This window comes from Danio rerio, chromosome 2, assembly GCF_049306965.1.
Source record: "Danio rerio strain Tuebingen ecotype United States chromosome 2, GRCz12tu, whole genome shotgun sequence".
NCBI classification, from domain to species: domain Eukaryota; kingdom Metazoa; phylum Chordata; class Actinopteri; order Cypriniformes; family Danionidae; genus Danio; species Danio rerio.
Genome location: NC_133177.1, coordinates 2875001 through 2885000, shown reverse-complemented (window position 1 = coordinate 2885000; position 10000 = coordinate 2875001). Strand labels below are relative to the sequence as shown.

The following is a 10000-nucleotide window of genomic DNA, read 5'->3' as shown; positions in this document are numbered from 1 at the left end:
GTTGTATATATATATATATATATATATATATATATATATATATATATATATATATATATATATATATATAACCGCCCCACCGATTGCGGACCACTGGTGTAGACTACTGTGGGAATGTGCAGTATCCAACTAAACATTTTTATTAGGCTACACGTCCCCAAACCGAAAAATGAATGGCAGTTGCGTCTCTGCTAAATTTAATTTAACGGTAAATTTCTACTGCGTTTTTTTTCCCTTTTAGAGCTCAAGAGAGTTGTTTTTTAAGAATTAGTTAACCAAAACAAGTAATGAATTAGGCTGCTCGCCTTCATCTTATCCACTAGTCCAGTTTTCTCCTGTGTGAGTTTATCCGCCATCGCGTGCGCACTTTAAAGCCTGACCTGACGCGGGGACCAGATCTCTGCACTATTGCATTCCTTAGCAACCTTCTTGCTGTGAGACGACAGCACTACCTACTGCGCCACTGCCTCGTCCTAATTTAATTTAATTTAATTTAATTTAATTTAATTTAATTTAATTTAATTTAATTTAATTTAATTTAATTTAATTTAGTTTTGTTTTATTTAATTTAATTTAATTTAATTTAATTTAATTTAATTTAATTTTTTTTTTTTTTTAAGAACTAGCTATTAGTATTTGCTTTGGTTTTGGTTATTAATTTTCATAATTTCATTGCTATATCTAAATGTGTGTTCTGAAGGATGAAATGACGGGAGTGTTAGTAATTAATGACAGAAAGAATTTTCAGTTTGAGTGAACAATCCTTTACAAATAGTTGGGGTGGGGGGGTGGGGGCATTCTCAGGCGGCAATGCCCCTTTTATGCTTTTACAAGCACAAGGTGAAACACAAGTCAGCCATCAGAATACAAATGAACAAACAGAAATAAACCAAGGCAAGGCTATGGTAGACAACGCATGGCACAAATTTAAGACTAACTAACGTGTGCAGGGTGTATATATAGTCCAAACAATCCTTGATGACAGGTTTCAGCTACGTGTGTGTGTGATTAGTGGAGATTGGACACCGGTGTGTGTATAGCTGCATGCAGGGATTTGTAGTTTGTCACTGATTTGTAGTTCATCAGTGATCTTTCCACCTAAAAAAAAAGCTAAATCAATATTCTGCTTTCCTCTGATGATCTGTAGTGTTTTTAATCTTCGTTTATTTATTTTATGCATCTTTGGACAAAAGCATTCGTTAAATGAATCAATGCAAATATAAAGCAATCATCAACAATCTGTAGCAGAAAAAATGATTCACAAACTGTTTAAGTTTTAAATAACTGGCATCATTTAAGTTGTATTAAGGCGTATTTATAATGCTGTTGACCGTATTTTTCTCTCTCCTGGTTATTTCTTAAGGCAGAAGTGTTTCGGGTTGCACTTGTGGAAAGCTAATGAGGAGGAGTTTTGAAGGTTGGCAAAACTGTCACGGAGGATGCTTTGTATTCCTGCTACTAGTGTCGCAACTAAAAGGCTTTTCAGATCTTTGGGAAACAGTTAGACAGTGTTCTGCTCCAGATTTACATCAGACAATCAAAACACCCTTGTATTCCTTTATAAAAATGCTTAAAGACAGAAAGGAAAGTATCTGATTGCTGATTATCTGCTGATTGCTGATTATGATGTTTAATTGTTACTCTTTTAATAGGCTAAAATCGACCAAAATAAAAATTAATTATGTAAAAGTGAAAAAAACTACAAATTAATTTCATATTCCTTTAGAAATATTGAGAAAAACAAAGACTTCTCAAGATTAATAAAGTACACAACACTGTGGGGATGTCTCTGCAATCAATAGTGTGAAATAAACAGAGATGTACAAAGTACTAGGGACTCAGACTTAAGTGAAAGTACAAGTGCTCTGTTAAAAAAGTGACTAGAGTAGAAGTTGATGTGCTCTTTAAGCACCATACTTAAGTGAATGTACTAAAGTATTCAACATTTTTCAACCCAGGCTCATTCCCGGGAGGTTTGTATTTGTGCAGTTTTTGTTTTCACAAATCCGTTCGCGCCCGCGCTGTTTTCTTGTAAAGCCGTCGGAGGCCGCTGTCAAGCGACCGTCAGTCCGACTGACTGACTGAATGACTGAACGATTGACTGGGCAGCTGGCCAATCGGCCAACCCTCCTCCTCCTCCTTTCCTAAACCCAAGCAACGATTTACAAAAGCCGTCCAGAAAAAGAAAAGCCCTCGTCCGAATTTGACCGCGTGTTCAGATTTCACCGCATTCCCGCCCCGTTATGAACTTGTTCACTTTATTTTTTGGATTCTTTTTTTTGTCTTACCTGATTTCTGGAAATGCTCTTCGAACCCGGTTGTCGCGGCCGGCTACCCTCCAGGCCTCCGTTCCGCCGACGTAACACGACGAGCTAACTGAACAAACTGGTTGTGGCTGGAAAGCCCTCCAGACGGAGGTGAGCCGTCAGCCAGCGAGCACGAAAAGGAGCGGCGTCACACCGGCCCATAGCGTTCACTTGAAAAAATAAAATTCGTAAATCGCGGTCTCCAGAAACATCAGTGGGGCTACGTTTTCAGAATGAGCTTGGGTTGACATTTTTTGTACGTAAGTCCTGCAAGTAGTTTATTCAAAAAAATTTACAACTCAAGTACTGAAAGTAAAATTAAACGTGATTAAGCAGAACGAAAAGAAACGTGGTTTACGATTAATAGTATTTATATATATATATATATATATTTATACAACAGTTCTGTCTGGTTCTCAAATCTGATTGGCTGATAGCCGTGCGATATTCTGCAATATCAGAACTCCTGCAGCCTCTTTACCCTTTGTGTATTAATCCGCCCACATACAGCCAGCAAAAAGCAGACACAACAGATCTAAAGTTTAAAAGATGCTTTTAACTGTTTTAACAGCTCTTTAACTGTCAGCTTATGATTTGAATCCAATGTGGAAGAAAGTAGTTCCTCATACAAAAGGGTTTTTAAGACTCTCCATGCTTGATTTTGTTTTTATATACACAATTATGCCGCTAAACTGTTGTATAAATGCCTCGTGCCATCGCACGCCTCCCACCAGTGCCGATATACAGCCATATCGCACTGCTACTCGTGTGATATTGCTCATATATATGATGGCTCAAAAACACCTATCAGCGTGACACAGCCTTTATAATAGCTAACAAGTTAACGTTAAGTGAACATCGCAGCATGTTATGAACCGTGGGTAGCTAACGTTAGTTAACTTATCTAGCCCTTACAGATTGCTCAAACTGCCGTGTGTTGTGTATTATATTATTTTTCACTTGATATGTTTCTTCAAATTCGACGGTAAATTTCTGAAGGCCATTATTTCACAATTTTTCGTGAGGCAGAGTATGGACTTCATTGTCTTTCACTCCGACAAATGCAAACATGGACTCTAAATAGGGCCACGGGTGGTCTTCTTCCTCATCGAACAGTAGAAAGTGAAGGAGTTGGAGGTGGAATTTCTGGGTTTTCCATGTTAAAAACAAACTAAAGTGCTCTTAATGTAGGCAGGCAGCGCTGTCTTCTTTGATCGTCTGAATGATGACGAGCCAGCTTCTTCAAACCTGTGACGGAGAAATCTTCTGCTCTGAGGTGCGCTTCTCAAAACCTCGTTAAGCCGACTAAGGTCGCAAGTTCCGTCGTTACCAACATAGTTTGTTGATTTGCTGTTTGCCAAATCCATCGCTCCAACGAACATTCGCAAACTGCTTCACAAACTCACTGGTTCGAGTTCTGGCTGGAGTCCGTTGACGTTTCTGTGTGGAGTTGGAAAGGCAGCTGGAAGGCTGTGTAGAACCAACACAATCTCACGGCAATTCGTAACTTTTTGATTTAGTGGCTAATTCGTATGAATTCGTACAATCTAATTCATACAATTTAGTACGATTTGCTCATCCTCCGATGACGGTGGGGTTTAGGGGTGGGGTTACGTGCCACGCCTCCTTTTTAAAATCGTACAATTTTGTACGACTGAACTCGTACGAATTAGCCACTAAACTGGCAAAACGTAAAATACTTAACGTTTTCTCGTGAGATCAGGCTGGTAGAACATATGCTGGATAAGTTAGTGGTTCATTCCGCTGTGGCGACCTCTGATGAATAAAGTGACTAAGCTGAAGGAATATAATTAATGAGTTTGAGCTTATAAAACTGCACTCCTTGCTCCACAACACATGACTTTTATTATGTAATCCAATTACGCTAATAACGCTGATTTGTTTGTTTATTCTCCTCATTCATGAAGACGGGGTTTACTACACGACGTTGTGAACAATAAGAGATGTGACATAGTGACATTCCTTGGTGTGGAGCAGGATACGCCACAGGATAGGATGCACAAAGGAGGGAGGCTTGCTTCCAGCTTTTATCCGTGGGGTGTCTGCTATTAGACATCATTAAAAACCCTTTACACGAGCACATGATTGCTTATTCACCTGTACTAGAGGTTTCCGCACATGTGTGACTGATTTTATTGTTTATCTACAGTCAGATTCTCCACACATTCCCCTGTATGACACAGCAACAGCACTTTTAACGAACTATAGCAAACAATACAACAGACCATCAAGGCATGTATAAAACTCGTATAAAGAATGTGTATAGTTGTGTGCATTTAATACTGCAAGATACAAATCTATTCATTTTCTTTTCTGCTTAGTCCCTTTATTAATCTGCGGTCTCCACAGTGGAATGAACCGCCAACTTACCCAGCATATGTTTCACGCAGCAGATGCCCTTCAAGTTGCAACCCATCTCTGGGAAACATCCATACACGCTCATTCACACCCACACACCACAGACAATTTTAGCCTACCCAATTCACCTGTACCGTGTGTCTTTGGACTTGTGGGAGAAAGCGGAGCACCAAAAGGAAACCCATGCGAACATGGGGAGGACATGCAATCTCCACACAGAGATGCCAGCGGACCCAGGCGAGGCTTAAACCAGCAATCTTCTTGCTGTGAGGTGACAGCGCTACCTTCTGCACCACCACGTCACCCCTCAAACAAATAAACATATAAATTTGATATTGATAGATGCAAATCTGTTTGCAATAAACAAACAAACAAACAAACAAACAAACAAACAAACAAACAAACAATTTAATTTATTATTGCTAGATGCAAATATATTTGCAATAAATAATTTTTTTAAATAATAAAATAACCAAACATTCAGTCAAACAAACAAACAAACAAACAAACAAACAAACAAACAAATAAATAAACAAATAAATAAATAAATAAATAAATAAATAAATAAATAATTTATTATTGCTAGATAAAAATCTGCTTTCAAAGCAATAAATAAATATATGAATACATTTGATATTGCTAGATACAAATCTGTATTTGATAAATAAATAAATAAATAAATAAATACATAAATAATAACATTTGATATTGCTAGATACAAATCTGTTTTCAATAAATAAATAAATAAATAAATAAATAAATAAATAAATTTGACATTTTCAATAAATTACTTTTTGCTTATTTTTTATAAAAATTTTTGCTTTATTTTTGGAATTATTTTACATTATTTTCATGACAGTTAACTTATCATAAAACAAATTATATTTAAAAAAAATTATGTATTGACCGTATTATGTATGATGTTTTATGTATTTTTAATTAATGCTTAGAACAACGTGTTTGCTTGATACAAAATGCATATACAGTATAATTTTATATTTTTCAGTTTGCTCTATTTTTTTGCACTGTAAGAAAAATATCTGTAAATTAGCCGTTTACAATATTTTGTGATTCATGTTTTTATTTTTCCGTGTTTTTTATGCTTTTAAATTTCATTATGGGACATTTATCTTGCTTCCAACAACTTTTAACCTTAAAATGTGACTTTTATGAACATTTTTTAACAGCGATATATCATCAGTGTTGGTGTTGTATATTTCACTAAAAAACCTTGTATAAAACTGCCAGCACATGTTCTGTTAGTCTACAGACGTATTTCTCTATTTTTTCTTATGCATTATATTCTTTCAAACTACTGAAATGTCAATAAAAGTCACTTTGGTAAACTGTAGAGTTGAATTTTCAGCATTAAAAGTCAACAGAGCAGAGATTAAGGTCCCATAATGCAATTCACAACCGAAAATAAACTGAAAACTCTTGTGAATCCCAAAATACAAGATTTTATTTTACAGTGTAGGGTAAATACTTAATTTCTTAATGGGTCTTTTCACATTAATGGTTTTTGATGGTTTGATGAAGACTTGGGTTAGGGTAAGACAATATAACAAGCATTTTTTTTTTGCAGTATAACATATATTATTCCAAAGGAAACAACCAAAACAAGTACGTGTATGTGCATTTTCAACACTTGCCTTATACTGAAAAAAGGATTCGTTGGATTTACTCAATTTTCTTAAGGTAAGTGGTTGCAAACAATTTCTGTGGGTTGAATTTAAACACACAAAGTTGAGCAATTTTTTTACTTAATTTGTTTGTTTAAATTCAGCCCAAAAAAATTGTTTGCAACCACAACCTACCTTAACATTTTTTTTGTAAATCCAGTGAATGAATTAGTTTCAATGCAGTCAGAGTTTAGATCAGGAATCCCAGACTGCGCTGCTGTATTGACATTAGACATTTTTATCTTGTGTATACAGTGACACAGGGACTTTGTCATTTTGATGGCACTGATATGTGCATTGACACAAACACTTACTTTAGAGAGACGAACAAAACCTCTGTTTGCATGGAGAAACGTTTAGCTGCGCACAAGGCAATTTTGCATCGTTAGGATAGAACTGGTGTTGTGGTCGACTGAAACTGCTATTTTTTGAAGCATATATACACCTGAAGTCAAAACTAATCACCCCCTTGTTAAACTTATTGCAAACAATGTTTAACAGAGCAAGGAATTTTTCATAGTATATCCAGCAATATTTTTTCTTCTGGAGAAAGTCTTATTTGTTTTATTTCGGCTAAAAGCAGTTTTACATTTTTTTTAAAACCATGTTAAGGTCAGTATTATTAGCCCTCTTAAGCAAAATTTGATTGCCTACAGAACAAACCACTGTTACACAATGACTTGCCTAATTAGCCTAACCTTAACCTAATTACCCTAGTTAAGCCTTTACATGTCACTTTAAGGTGAATACTAGTGTCTTAAAGAATATCTAGTCAAATATTATGTGCTGTCATCACACTGTTAACCCTTACTGTAGATTATGCAGTAAATAACTGTAAAATAGCCAGTGTTTAGCTGTAATGAAAGGGAACAGTATTTTACTGTAAAAGGAGCAGGATTTGTATGAAATTCTGTAATGCAAAGAATAAATTACAGTAATTTACTCTATGTACCATTACAGATATTTACTGTGATAATAAATGGTAAATTACTGTTCAACCATTACTGCCCCATCTACTCTAATGCTTTATGTTCCTATTTCATATTTATTTTATCTCTGTGTTTTCTTTGGTTCCTTTTATGTTTTTAACATTGAGTATCAGGAGTCAACCAATGCCACAGAGCTTATTAAAAGGTAAGTGTAAGATATGGACGAAATGCATTTAAAGGCAAAAATATTCACACAGAGCAAAGAAATTGTCACAATAATTTTTATAACTTTGTTTACTTTTTCTATAATAAATCTAATTTAATTGCCTAGTTTGACCTATAGTTAAGATTTTAAATTGCACTTTCAACTGAATATTAGTATTTTGCTAAATAACTAGTAAAAATGTGTTATTTAAAAAAATATATATATATCTTAAACAACACGCACATACATTTTTGCAGAGACTCAATGAATTTGTCTGGAAAACTGGCAAGTAAAAGTGCCATTAACAGTATAAAGGCTTTCCTAAATAAATGTATAAATCATAATATTTGTTGTGTTTTTATTATTACTACAGATTTGGAGCAACATGAGAATCAGATTATTTATTATTATTTTTTTTTCTATGGATAAAGTTTATATTATAGTATATTTTTATTGTTTTTATTAAACGATATGTGCATAACTGTGATAAATGTAGGCAGTTGCTTTGAAAATATGCTATGTACCAGGGGTGTCAAACTCCTGGAAGGCCACAGCCTAGTAGAATTTAGTTCCAGCCCTGCTTCAACACACTACCTTTAGATTTAGTTTGATCAGGTGTTTAATTAGTATAACTGCACTCTTACTCTGTAGATTGTGCAATAACTGTAAAAAAACAATGATTTAGGCATCACCACACACTCCCACAGGCTGTCCGTCTTATTCTAAACACAAAGGTGTTGGAAAGAGTTTTCAGAAAATGCTGGCCCTTTAAGAGAGCCAGGTGTTTGATTTGTTTACTGCTGAGTGTGCTCTATTCTCTGTCTATCAATTCAGATTTTGAGTCTGATATGTTTTAGGCTTTAAATAAGAATCTATAATGAGTAAGTAAAATGTGTTCAAATGTTTTTGAGGGTTTATAAAATAAGGCTGTGTTTTAAGTTATATTGTTGTTATCTTGAACTGTGTACTTGAAAGCTACATTGTTAGCTAGTTAGCCTCTCCTCATATAACTTCTTACATTACTTTTGTTTAAGTATATGTATTTATTGGATATTGCATACTGCCATAATGTACAGATGCTAACAGTTGTATGTATCTTTGTTGGCAACTAAGCCAAAATTAAATTCCATCATCTCAGTAAGGTAACATGTGCACAAAATCACAGGGAATCACAAAAACATGATACACATAGCCATCCACTCACAAAAGCTCAACTGTCTGGTCCCAGGTTGTGAGTTTGTTGCTAAGTATTTTTCAGAGCAGTGTTTCCACCTATGAATTTATATTTGAAACAATAAAAAAGTTTGTTGTCATGAGATAATTAAAACAATAAAAGATTGGATCCTTTGGTTTTTCGGTGTTGCCAACGTTATTTTTGTTTTCTATAATTATTTTAAACTTTTTGAGATTTGACAGAGCTGTTAATTATTTAAAACTTTAAAATAATTATTTTGTGTTTTTTGCTGTTCAGTTTTTTTTTTTTTTTTTTTTTTTTGCATGGTCAGCATTGAGGAGAGAGTAACACATTTCACTGCAGCACTTTGTGTGTGTGTGTGTGTGTTTACTGGATATGTGATTGTAATTGTGATAAATGTTAGCAGTTGCTTTAAAAGTATGCTATATACAAGGGGTGCTTAATCCTGTTCCTGGAGATCTACCTTCCTGCAGATTTCAGTTGCTATCCATATCAAACACACCTAAACCAATTAATTAGGACCTGAACACCACGTGATAATTACAGGCAGGTGTGTTTGATATGGGTAGCAACTGAAATCTGCAGGAAGGTAGATATCCAGGAACAGGATTAAGCACCCCTGCTATATACCATGGGGGTCAAACTCCAAGTTACTGGAGAACTGTAGCGCAGCAGAGTTTAGTTCCCACCCTGCTTCAACATTACCTGTAGATTTCTAACGAGCCTTAATTAGTTTTATCAGGTGTGTTTAATTAGAGTTACAGCTTAAAGTCCCAGTCACACTGCACTTTTCTCCCTATAGACTTCCATTCATACGCATGTGAATGCTGCAGACCTGGAATGATAGCTCATGCGACAAATTTTACAGTTTGCAGCATTGGAAAGTTCAAGCTTGGAGAACTCTGAACTGCAAAATCACATCATGTGATTGCTTGAGACTAATCAAAGATCAAACCATGACCTCTCTGAACAGAAATTATGGACCAGTTGCTTGCTTTTTCAATCTCTAAATATTTTGTTTAATCCCACTCCTTTTCGCAGAGCCATATGACATATGAATTTTGCATGCTTAAACGTTAGTTTGACTGCAACCTTGCTGTGCAGACCTGTGGCTCTCAGTAATATGTAAGATGATATTTATATCTGCTGATTTCTTAATTTTGTTATACATTTTCTGTTTTATATTTGTTTGCTGCCAAAACAATAAAATAAATTTGTCAGAATTTACAACTTAATTAATTTAAAGAATTAATAACAGGTAAGAATACTAATTAATTTTAGTAACACCTTGACATACTATTGTG

At 34.9% G+C, this 10000-nt stretch overlaps 1 long non-coding RNA gene across 1 annotated transcript in view; it reads right to left on the bottom strand.

Annotated features, from left to right (window-relative positions):
- Positions 1–8047: 8047 nt before the first annotated feature.
- The window catches only part of LOC141377661 (uncharacterized), a 66594-nt gene continuing 64641 nt past the window's right edge, over positions 8048–10000 (bottom strand). The window contains exon 5 of the long non-coding RNA XR_012390149.1: positions 8048–10000. This exon is cut by the window's right edge and continues 361 nt beyond it. This is a non-coding gene — a long non-coding RNA (uncharacterized lncRNA).